This window comes from Cotesia glomerata, linkage group LG5 (genome assembly GCF_020080835.1).
Source record: "Cotesia glomerata isolate CgM1 linkage group LG5, MPM_Cglom_v2.3, whole genome shotgun sequence".
Classification (NCBI taxonomy): Eukaryota; Metazoa; Arthropoda; class Insecta; order Hymenoptera; family Braconidae; genus Cotesia; species Cotesia glomerata.
The window spans coordinates 13,838,461-13,850,844 of NC_058162.1; positions in this window are offsets into that span (position 1 = coordinate 13,838,461).

Here is a 12,384-nt window from a genome sequence, read left to right on the forward strand (position 1 = left end):
AATTAATATAAATTTTGAATTAGAGAAAAGTGATTGTTTATGATAACCGGTGTTAGCGAGTATTAAATATATGAGAAAAGTATTTTATTATTAATAATCAATCAATCAATGGGTCAGTTAGTCAGTAAATCTGTCATTAGACAGATTTCCGCATCACCCATGACGTACTGTGTAGTGAGATGCGTTCCCATTATAATAATGTTATCCTAAACATTTAGTCTAGACCGGATAGGTCAAATGGTAGAGTAGCCGACATGTCACCGGAAGGTTCTGGGTTCGAATCCCTGTCCGAGCTATCTGAATTTTTTCTCGCATATTCTGTAAACTCTTATTAAGAAGGTCCTTCCTATTTCTTTCTCAATCTCTTCCTCCTCCAATTATTCTGTTACGTGAATGTTGGAACGATTCACGTAATAATTATCCGTAACTCCTATTCTTTTCCGCTTCATAGTATTATTTAATTTTAAAAAATGTCAATAATTTTTTTAATTTTAAAAAAATGTTAATAATAAAATACTTTTCTCATATATTTAATACTCGCTAACACCGGTCATCACAAACAATCACTTTTCTCTAATTCAAAATTTATATTCATTATCTTTTTGAAATTAACCATTTTGTTTATATTTTTCATCTAGGTTACACCATAAAAATTTATTGTATTCCTATCGAAGCGGGCGGGTATCAGCTAGTTATTAATAAATTCATAACAAATTAAGTGGTATTAAAAAATATATTTATTATTACTCATTTTATTAGAAATTATCTTAAATCGACCGTTTTTATAATAATTTAACGATATCGTTGTAAAATTTTAGAGAAGACGCATCAGACACAATTTACCATTTTAATTTTAATCATTAAAATCAGTATAATCATTTAACAATATCAACTTGATAATATTTATGTTTAATTTATCTGTGTTATGATATAATCGAGTTCATCCTTCATGATTATTCCAATACATATAAGTTATTTCAGTTATTAATGATTTAGCTATTCTTTCTTAAAAAACGTATGATTATGAATTCCTACTGTCCCAACAGTCAATCGATAAAATTTAAAATCAATCATTTTGACAGTTATTATAGCAACGGTAACCATGATAACGGTAACCATGGTAACGGCAACCATGGTAACGGTAACCATGGCAACGGTAACCACGGCAACGGTAACCATAGCAACGGTAACCATGGCAACGATAACCATGACAATGGTAACCATGGCAAAGGTTGATTAGCGTGGGTGGTTGTACGGGGGTTGAGTTCGATAATTTACGGGTGCCACTGATGGTTTCTTAGATTAGAGGGTCAAAATGATATTTCGCTCCCAAAAAAAGAGAGAGATATAGGGAAGGGGAAAGATTATAGGGCACGGGAGGGGAGGAGAAGAATGAGAGGGAGGGGGGCGCAGGGCATATGAGATGGTAGACGAAAAATTCATTTTTGGCTAGGAATTGCGTAAAATCCGTTCTTAGTGAGCGTCTACATCACGAATGGAGTAACTATGCTAAATTTCAAGTCAATCGGGCGAATAGTTTCGGAGATCTCGTGATGAGTGAGTGGTATTTCGCTTATATATATATAGATTATCTTAAATCGACCGTTTTTTATAATAATTTAACGATATCGTTGTAAAATTTTAGAGAAGACGCATCAGACACAATTTACCATTTTAATTTTAATCATTAAAATCAGTATAATCATTTAACAATATCAACTTGATAATATTTATGTTTAATTTATCTGTGTTATGATATAATCGAGTTCATCCTTCATGATTATTCCAATACATATAAGTTATTTCAGTTATTAATGATTTAGCTATTCTTTCTTAAAAAACGTATGATTATGAATTCCTACTGTCCCAACAGTCAATCGATAAAATTTAAAATCAATCATTTTGACAGTTATTATAGCAACGGTAACCATGATAACGGTAACCATGGTAACGGCAACCATGGTAACGGTAACCATGGCAACGGTAACCACGGCAACGGTAACCATAGCAACGGTAACCATGGCAACGATAACCATGACAATGGTAACCATGGCAACGGTTGATTAGCGTGGGTGGTTGTAGGGGGGTTGAGTTCGATAATTTACGGGTGCCACTGATGGTTTCTTAGATTAGAGGGTCAAAATGATATTTCGCTCCCAAAAAAAAGGAGAGAAATAGGAAGGGGAAAGATTATAGGGCACGGGAGGGGAGGAGAAGAATGAGAGGGAGGGGAGGGGAGGGCATATGTGATGGTAGACGAAAAATTCATTTTGGCTAGGAATTGCGTAAAATCCGTTCTTAGTGAGCGTCTACATCACGAATGGAGTAACTATGCTAAATTTCAAGTCAATCGGGCGAATAGTTTCGGAGATCTCGTGATGAGTGAGTGGTATTTCGCTTATATATATATAGATATTCTGGCATAATTTTATCCTGGGTACAATTTTAACTTGATTTGAAAAACTGGCCCTAAAGAGCTAGAATTGTTTGATTTTGCTTTCTTCGGAAGTCAGCTTATCAAGATCTGAGTAATTCTGTTCGAGCAATGTACAGATACTACAAATGTCTTGATGATTGTTGCCTGTAGGTGGTACTAGTTGTTAATTGAGCGAAGTTTGAAACGATGATATTTCTTACATAAATTTACTAACTAGTCTAAATACACAACAGACTAAACGTTGTTCGAGTTCTACTTTCTTGGGATACACAAGCTGTTCAGTGTCTGGGGAATTTTCATTGAAGATAGTGTACATTCTATAATCTCATGGTTGTTGCCTGTAGATGGCACTGTCATTCAATTCGGCGGGTTTTAAATAATCTTAATCTCTTGATAATACGTAACATAACTAAGCGTTTGATACATTGTGTCATTTACTAACAACAATATCATAATAACAACAACAATAATAGTAATTATAATCCGAACAAAAACAGTTTCACTGTAAAAAAAATCGCGCGAATTCCACGTTCATAAGACTATAAAGGAAAAAAAAATTTTTTTTTTTCTTTACAAAACGATATAAAATAGAAAAATGAAAAAATCAACAGACTCGATAGTCTGGCGCCAAGTTCCGTTCTCAAGCCAGACTACCAAGTGTGTATATACCGTAAGCAGAACAGTTTATTGAGGTTACAAATTTTTTTTCAAATTTATTTTGATTTTTTTTTTATATGATATTTTATGATAGTAGTTTATGCTTTTTATTACGCGTATTACTTAATTATTATCAATTATCTTTATAATTTCTATTTAAAATTATTAACAATAATCAGCATAAACTATATCGACCCTGATTTTTAGATTTTAACTTTTTTCTTATGTAAAAAGCGGACGGCCAGAGACTAAAAAATATAAGGATGCATGCATGCTAATCTTATAATAGATGGAAAACTACAGTGAAAAAAAGATATTTGACAGCTTGTAATTACACACGCCAGGCGGCGCAAGAATAACTTTTACATGAACTATGAGCCATATGAAAGCAAATTTTAAGGGAGTTGGGAAAGAACGGATAGGGGAAAGGGGGACCTACTCAGTGGGAATTTTCCCGTAATTGAAAAAATAATTAGACAGCCGAGACTGAGAATCGATCCCAGATCTCTGGTTACGCGCCAAGGGCTCTACCAGTTAAGCTATCCGAGACAAGTACTGACTACTTTATTCAGTCACGTATATAAGACCCACCGAGCAAACAACGCTACCGTCCATCTTACGGTAAAGAGCCATATCAAAGCAAATTTTTTAAGGGAGTTTGGAAATAACGTATAGGGGAAAGGGGGGGACCTACTCAATTATAAGAATGGTGTAATTTGAGTATATTTAAAGTAGATATAGGATATAGGATATAGATCTTCATGATCTAGATCTGGATCTTGATGATCTAGATCCTGATCTTGTTGATCAAGATCTGGATCGATTTCGATGATCGTTCGAATTCTTGATTTCGTTGATCCAGTTCTAGGTCTAGATCTTGTTGATCTTGTTTATCTAGATTTTAATCTTGTTGATCTACATCTTGGTCTTGTTGATCTACATCTTAATCTTGATGATCTAGAACTAGATCTAGATAATGAAGATCAAGATCTAGGTCTTGATCAAGATTTTGATCTAGATCATGATTATGATCTCGATTCAGATCAAGATATAGAGTAAGATCTCAATCAAGATCTAGATCTAAATCGATCAACGTCTAGAGCAGGATAACAGTAAGATCTAGTCATTCTTTTCTACCTGGGATCACTTGTGATCGATGATGAGATTGATCGAAACTAAATCTCGATCTTGTTGTTGTAGATATCTATCTTGTAGATCTCGATCTGAATATACGTATTTATGATTTAGATCTAGATCTTGATCTTGTTGATCTAAATCAAGATATAGTTTATCTAGATCTAGATCTTGTAGATCTAGATCTAGATAGAGATCTTGATCTTGTTTATCCAGATCTAGATCAAGATCTTTGTCTTGTTGATCTAGATCTTGATCGTGATCCTAATCTATTTCGTAATCCTAATCTAGGTCGTGATCATGATTCAGATCAGGATTAAGATCAACATCAATATTCAGATCCAGATTAAGATCAAGATCAAGATCTAAATCTAGATTGTCAAGATCTTAATATAGATCTAGATCTAGATGAAAAAAATTATGATCTAGATTTGCTACATGATAATATAAAACTGTATCTAGATCTTGATCAGGATTTTGAGCTAGATCATGATCATGATCTTGATTCAGATCAAATTCAAGAGTAAGATTTCAATCTACAACTAGATCTAAATTGAGGTCTAGATATAAATTAAGATCCACATGTAAAACAGGATAACATTAAGATCAAAATCAGGAACATATGGGCCATATTTTTTTAAGACTTGGCCCAAGTCTCGTATTTAGGTTCCCGTAGTCTTGTCCCGAGCTTTGATTATTGGTTTTCAAAGCATTGGGACGTAGTTATCATCCTAGGCTTTGTCCAAGGCTTGTCATTATTTTCTACCCGGATTCGCTTGTGGTCGATGATGAGATTAATGGAATCTAAATATTGATCTTGTTGTTGTAGATATCATATAGATCTAGATTTATATTAAGATCTTAATAATCTAGATCTTGATTTTTTTAATCCAGATGGAGATAATTAAGATCTGGATCTTGATCTTAATCTTGATCTGGATGTTGATTTTGTTCTTAATCCTGATCTGGATCAAGATCACGATCTTGATTAGGATCACGATCAAGATCAAAATCTCGATCAACTAGATCTATATTAACAGATCTAGATTTAGATCTACAAAATAGACATCTTTAACAACAAGATCAGGATTGAGATTCGATCAATCTAATCATCGAACACAAGTGATACCAGGTAGAAAAGAATGACTTGACATGGCTTGAACCAAGCCTAGGATGATGTGTGTCCCAATACATTGAAAACCAAATAACGAAGCTCGGGACATCCCTAAGGGAACTTTGGTCAAAATACCCGACTCGGGCCGATTCTTGAAAAAAAATCGCCCATATGTTCCTGATCTAGATCTTAATTTAGATCGAGGTCTGGATTCAGATGTTGATTTAGATTCAGATCTGGATTAAGATCTTATTCTAGATCTTTATCTGAATCAAGATCATAATCACAATCTAGAGATCAAAATCCTGATCAAGACCTAGATCTTGATCTCCATTATCTAGATCGAGTTCTTTATAATAATCGTGAATCTAGATCTTAATTTCTTCCATCTAGATGTAGATCTATATTATGCTCTTAATAATCTAGATCTTGCTTTTTTTAATCTAGATCTGGACCTTGATTTTGATCTTAATCTTGATCTGGACATGATCTTGATCTGGATCTTGATCGATCTTAACGCTAATCTGAATCAAGATTACGATCTATCAACAAGATCGAAATCTAGATTGCAAGATCATGATCTAGATCAACAATATCTAGATCTAGATCAAGATCAACATGATCTAGATCTAGATCAAGATCAACATGATCTAGATCTAGATCAAGATCAACAAGATGAACATCTACAACAACAAAATCAATATTTGGATTCGAAGTTTGAAACGATTCAAAACGAAGTTTGAAACGATTATATTTCTGTCATACGCGCCAGTACCTAACATTACCACGAGGGGGCACGTCAGTACTCTGTAGTAGTGGCGACATCGTGCAACACCGGAAACCGCGGAAGCAGTTTCTAACCGCCAGACCAGTTTACAACGACGCTACATATTCTTAACAGACGCTACAGCTGTAGCCTGCTCTGACGCAATTATTTACTGATAATTGTACTAATAATTACATAATAATTTAAGGTACTAATCAATTACACGTAGCAACTACAACTATCTACGAATTACCTCTTTTCTGGAAAAACATACCCCAGTTATGGTTTACTCAAATCGAGGCAATATTCCGCAAACGAAACATTCGTAGCAAGAGATCCAAATATGACGCTGTGGTAGAAATTCTACACCGATAAGCGATAGAAGAGATTTGCGACATCATCGAGCAACTAGTTGGTGACGGATCATATGGATTACTAACAGTAACAATGATAAAACGTTTCTCGGGATCATCTGAACGTCAGATACACCTACTTTTGTCTGAAGTAGAACTGGGTGACAAAAAACCATCTCAACTACTACGACAGATGCGTGATCTAGGTAGAAATCAAGCTACCGACAATCTATTAAAGACAAAATGGATGAGTTTATTAGTTGATGATCAGCATTTTGATCTAGATAATGATTATGATCTTGATTCAAATAAATCTATAGTAAGATCTCAATCCACATCTAGATCTAAATTAAGATATAGACCTAAATTAAGATTAACATCTAGAGCAGGATAACATTAAGATCTAAATCAGGATCTTAGGGCCGTATTTATTCAAGGAACATATGGGCCGTATTTATTCAAGACGGCCCAAGTCTCGTATTTTGGTTCCTTTAGTCTTGTCACGAGCTTTGATTATTGGTTTTCAATGCACTAGGACGTATTTATCATCATAGACTTGGTCCAAGGCTTGTCATTCTTTTCTACCTGGATTTGCTTGTGTTCGATGATGAGATTGTTCGAATCTAAATATTGATCTTGTTGTTGTGTATGCCAATCTTGCAGATCTAGATCTAGATCTGTTAATATAGATCTTCATGATCAAGATCTCGATCGATCTCAATGATCTAGTTCTAGATCTTGATTTCGTTGATCTAGTTCTCGATCTAGATCTTGTTGATCTAGTTCTCGATCTAGATCTTGTTGATCTAGTTGATCTAGATCTTGATCTTGGTTATCCAGATCTAGATCGAGATCTTGATCTTGTAGATCGTGATCCTGATCTAGATCTTGATCGTGATTCAGATCAGGATTAAGATCCAGATTATGATCAAGATCAAGATCCAGATCAAGTTTAAAAAAATCTAGATTATCAAGATCTTAATATAGATCTAGATCTAGATGAAAAAGATTGATCTAAATTTGCGAAATGATAATATAGAAAAAAAAAAAAAAAAAAAAAAAAAATTTTATTTTGTTGAGGAAATTTTTTATGAAAATTATTTTTATTCTGAGTAATTTTTTTTCTGAAATTATAATTATAAATATTATTATTATTATTATTATTATTATAATTGTAATAATAATTTTTATTATAATTATAATTATTATTTTTATAATTATAAATAACAGAAAATTTTTTTTTTAATAGAATCGTAAATTTACAAGCATGTATGGAAAACACACATTCCATGCTTGTAAAGAAGGACTTTCTTATAAACGAGTACTTGTCTCGGATTGCTTAACTGGTAGAGCCCTTGGCGCGTAACCGAGAGATCTGGGTTCGATTCCCAGTCTGGGCTGTCTGATTATTTTTTCAATTACGGAAAAATTCTCACTGAGTAGGTCCCCCCTTTCCCCTAACCGTTCTTTCCCAACTCCCTTAAAAAAAAATTTGCTTTAATATGGCTCTTTACCGTAAGATGGACGGTGGCGTTGTTTGCTCGGTGGGTCTTATATACGTGACTGAATAAAGTAGTCAGTACTTGTCTCGGATAGCTTAACTGGTAGAGCCCTTGGCGCGTAACCAAGAGATCTGGGTTCTATTCCCAGTCTGGGCTGTCTGATTATTTTTTCAATATGGCTCTAGAACTGGATCTAGATAATGAAAATCAAGATCTAGATCTTGATCAGGATTTTGATCTAGATCATGATTATGATCTTGATTTAGATCAAAATCTAGAGTAAGATAATCCACATCTAGATCTTAATTAAGAACTAGATCTAAATTAAGATCAACATCTAGAGCAGAATAGTATTAAGATTAAAATCAGGAACATGGGCCATATTTTTTTAAGACTCGCCCAAAGTCTTGTATTTTGGTTCCCTTAGTCTTGTCCCGAGCTTTGATTATTGGTTTTCAAAGCATTAATACTTAGTTAGGACTAAATCTAGGACGACAACGACGTTGATCTAGATCTTGATCTTGTCGTACTAGATCTAGATCTTGTTGATATAGTTCCAGATCTTGTTAATCTAGATCTAGATCTAGATCTTAATCTTGTAAATCTCGATCTTGATCTTGATAGTGTTTCTAATCTAGATCGTGATCTTAATCCAGATCAGGTTTAAGATCAAGATCAAGATCCAGATCCAGATTGATCAATATCGAGATCCAGATTCAGATAAAGATCAGGATCGAGATCTGGATTAAAAAAATCAATATTATTAAGATCTTAATATAGATCTAGAGCTAGATGAAAGATTAAGATCTAGATTTACCAGATGACAATATAGAACTAGATCTAGATAATGAAGATCAAGATCTAGGTCTTGATCAGGATTTAGATCTAGATAGATAGATAGATAGATAGATGTATTATTATAAGATATATTATTTATTTGACCATGAGATCGTAATCCCTTGTGGCCATACATAGAAGAAAACTACATTTTTTACATTGGTTTAATAAATAGTATTAATTTTAGTATCAGTTTAGTACTAATATAGAATATAAATTTTGGTTAAATTAAATTAAATTAATTTTAATCCGTTCAGATCAGATACAACTACATAGTATCTTAATTAATCGACTCTAGACTATAAAAATAGTTGAATGCAGCGATACGAAATTCACTAAAAGTATCAAGATTTGTAAGATTTGCTTGCAATGTGTTCCAAACGCGTATTGCTGATACTATAAATGACATCATAAAAAGCAAGATGGCTAGCTGGAAGCCTTAAATAAACTTGTTGTACATCTCCTCTGCGCAACATCGGTTGCAGAAAAATTAATTCATTACGGAATAATTGACATTGATCGAAATTAATAGCTTTGTACAATATGCATGAGAGAAAGTAGTTTCTTTGCATTTTCAACGTGAGCCACCCGCATTTATTATAGTAAGGTGTTATGTGCTCAAATCTACTGATTTTAAAAATAAAACGTTTTCAAGCATTTAACTTGCGTTTTAATTTACACTACTGCTTTTGAGTGATATTCGTTTACACTTACTACTCTAATTTACATTAGAGCACAATAATCAAATATCGGAAAAACAAGTGTAGTAATCAATATTATCCTTATTTTTTCACCAAAAAATTCATTATTCATTTTTAATTGGGCGAGAACTCTCATACTTCGCTTACATACATTATCTATTTGGTCATTCCATGAAAGCGTATTGTCAAGTATTATACCTAAATATTTCACAGAACTTACAAAGTCGATTACCGTTTGATTAACAGTTATTTTATCACAAGATTTACATTGATCAAGATTAACATTATAAGGACTACCAAAAATTATACATTTTGTTTTATCAGCATTCAGCTTAAGATCATTGTCATTACACCATCCACGTATAACTATTATTATTTCATTAAGTTCCCTGATTGTGGTATTAAGACTAGCAGGACTACATGACAAGTAGTTTACAAGGTCGTCAGAATAGAATAAATATTTACATCGCAGTAATTTGCCTAGATCAGATACATATAAAGAGTATAATAGCGGTCCTAGAACACTACCCTGAGAAACACCTCTCAGTATTGTTCTCCAATTTGATATTGTACCATTCAGATTAACACGTATTGCTTGCTTTCATTGATTAAGGTAACTACTTATCCATCGTAGAGAATTATCTGAAAATCTCATACCTCTCAGTTTATGAGAAATGAAATTATTATCGACTACATATTTTAACATCATACACAACGTTCAAAAGCTTTACTTAATACACATAAAATCGATATCGGGCGATAGTCCAGTAAATAACTCGGTGAATAATTATAGCATAAAAGGCAACATTTTATAACATTTAATTGAGAAACCATCAGGGCCAACAGAGCTTGATGTTATTCTCATAATTGACTTTTTAACAGAATCACTATTAATACGCGAATAATTAAACTGTGATTGTAATTGAGATGATAACTGGTTGGTTATATCTAAATTATCACTAATTATATTGCCGTTTTCCAAATTATCACTATTTATATCACCATTTCGACCACAATTTATATAGTAGTCATTCATCTTATCTATATTAAGATTCAATAAGTGATCATTTTCATGTGTCCTTATTAATTCAAGTTCTCTGAAGTCATTACATAACGATCGTGAATTCTTTTCAGTCATGAATTTGCTTTCTAGATAATTTTTTTTTTCCATATTGATACGATTTAATTAATTTTTGCACATTAGAGTACTCAATATAATGCAAATCCCATCCTCTTGTAAATTCTATATAATCTGTTACGCCTTCGCTGAAGATCCTTAATTTCGTTTGTAATCCAGGGTGCAGATTTTAGCTTCACCAGCTTAGATTTATTTATTTAAGTGGTGCCACATTGTCTAAAACATTATTCATCGATGTGTGGAGATATTCATTTACCGCATCAACTGAATTCACATTACTGTTAATTGAAATATCAAGGGAAATATCATTACACATTCTTTCTAAATTATTATCATCAATGTAATTCCAGTTTGTATTGTATGACTCGTGGACAATGTTTAGGTACTTGATAATTGTATTTAATAGAGATTAAATCATACCCAGATACAAATGGCTCTGATGATCGTTTGGAATATATAACTTTAACAGGCTTACTAACCACGTATTCGTCGTAGAAGTATGATGAGTTGGTACAAGATACAAACTGCAATCCAAAATTATCACAAAAACGCCGTAGTTCCTGAGATTTGTAATCATTTACACATAAATACGCATTAAAATCTCCTACTAATATTATGTCTTGGTAGTGTGGCATTATATCTTCTTAATCGGATTCGAGCACGTCTAAGTGACCTGTGTTAGGTGGCTGATAAACAGTTCCAATTAAAATTTTACGCCGGACAGCAGTCCATATCTCGACGAGTATATACTCAGGATGTTTAGGTAATAAATTTCCAGATGACAAAACGTAACGCGAAGACAATGTATTTTTGACATATTGCAACACCCCCTCCGATTCGGCCCCTGTCATTTCTAAACAATACATAAGTCGGTAGACGGAATTGAAGATAAGTCGCATTATCAGTTAGCCAAGTTTCCGAAATTGCAATAACATTAAAGGAATGTGTTCTAAAAAATTTTTCAAATTCGCCAAAGTGGCTATGTAGTGATTGCGCATTGTGGCAGAGATGTAATTCCTTAGAAACTGTGGTAGATGTTGGCAAAACGTTTAGGCGACGTTGGTAGTGAGGGAGCAATTAATTGTTATTGCACTAAGTCCTGCAGCGGACCTATTCCCACTGAAGGTCTCAGTTTAATACGCGGCTTATCGTCTGCATATCTGACAAACACAAAAGTGTGATCAATCCAAATATTTTTTGGGTGAATTCTTGGATATTTTAAACGAATCTCTTGCCGAAGCTTGTACAAGGTCGACGGATGCCTACGATAGAGATATATAGCCGCGTCAGCATCAGGAGGCTTTACACTAAGCATCAGTTTACCCACTTTCACTTGGTTATTCTTAATACCTTTGATGCATTCATTTACATGCTTCAAACTATTAAATTTGACACAAACACTGCGATGGTTCCTATTACTCTTCTTACCCAGACGTTCGACATTAATAATCTCGGTTTCCGTGACAGCACTCAGGCAGGCACTCAGCACCTGCGTCCATTTTAAAACCACTTCAGTAAGCTTCTCACCATCCAATTCGGGAATACCAGTAATAGTTAACTCATCCTCAAGTGAACGTGATTCCAGCTGCAGCGTCCTAGACTCTAAATCACCATCAACAATATTTTTCGCAATAGCTCTAGCTTCTTCCAAAAGATTGTTATCAGCGACAGGTCGAGCTTCCTCAATTTTAGAGACCCTAACCTCCAGATCCCTGACACTTTTTTGCAACACACCATAATCAGTT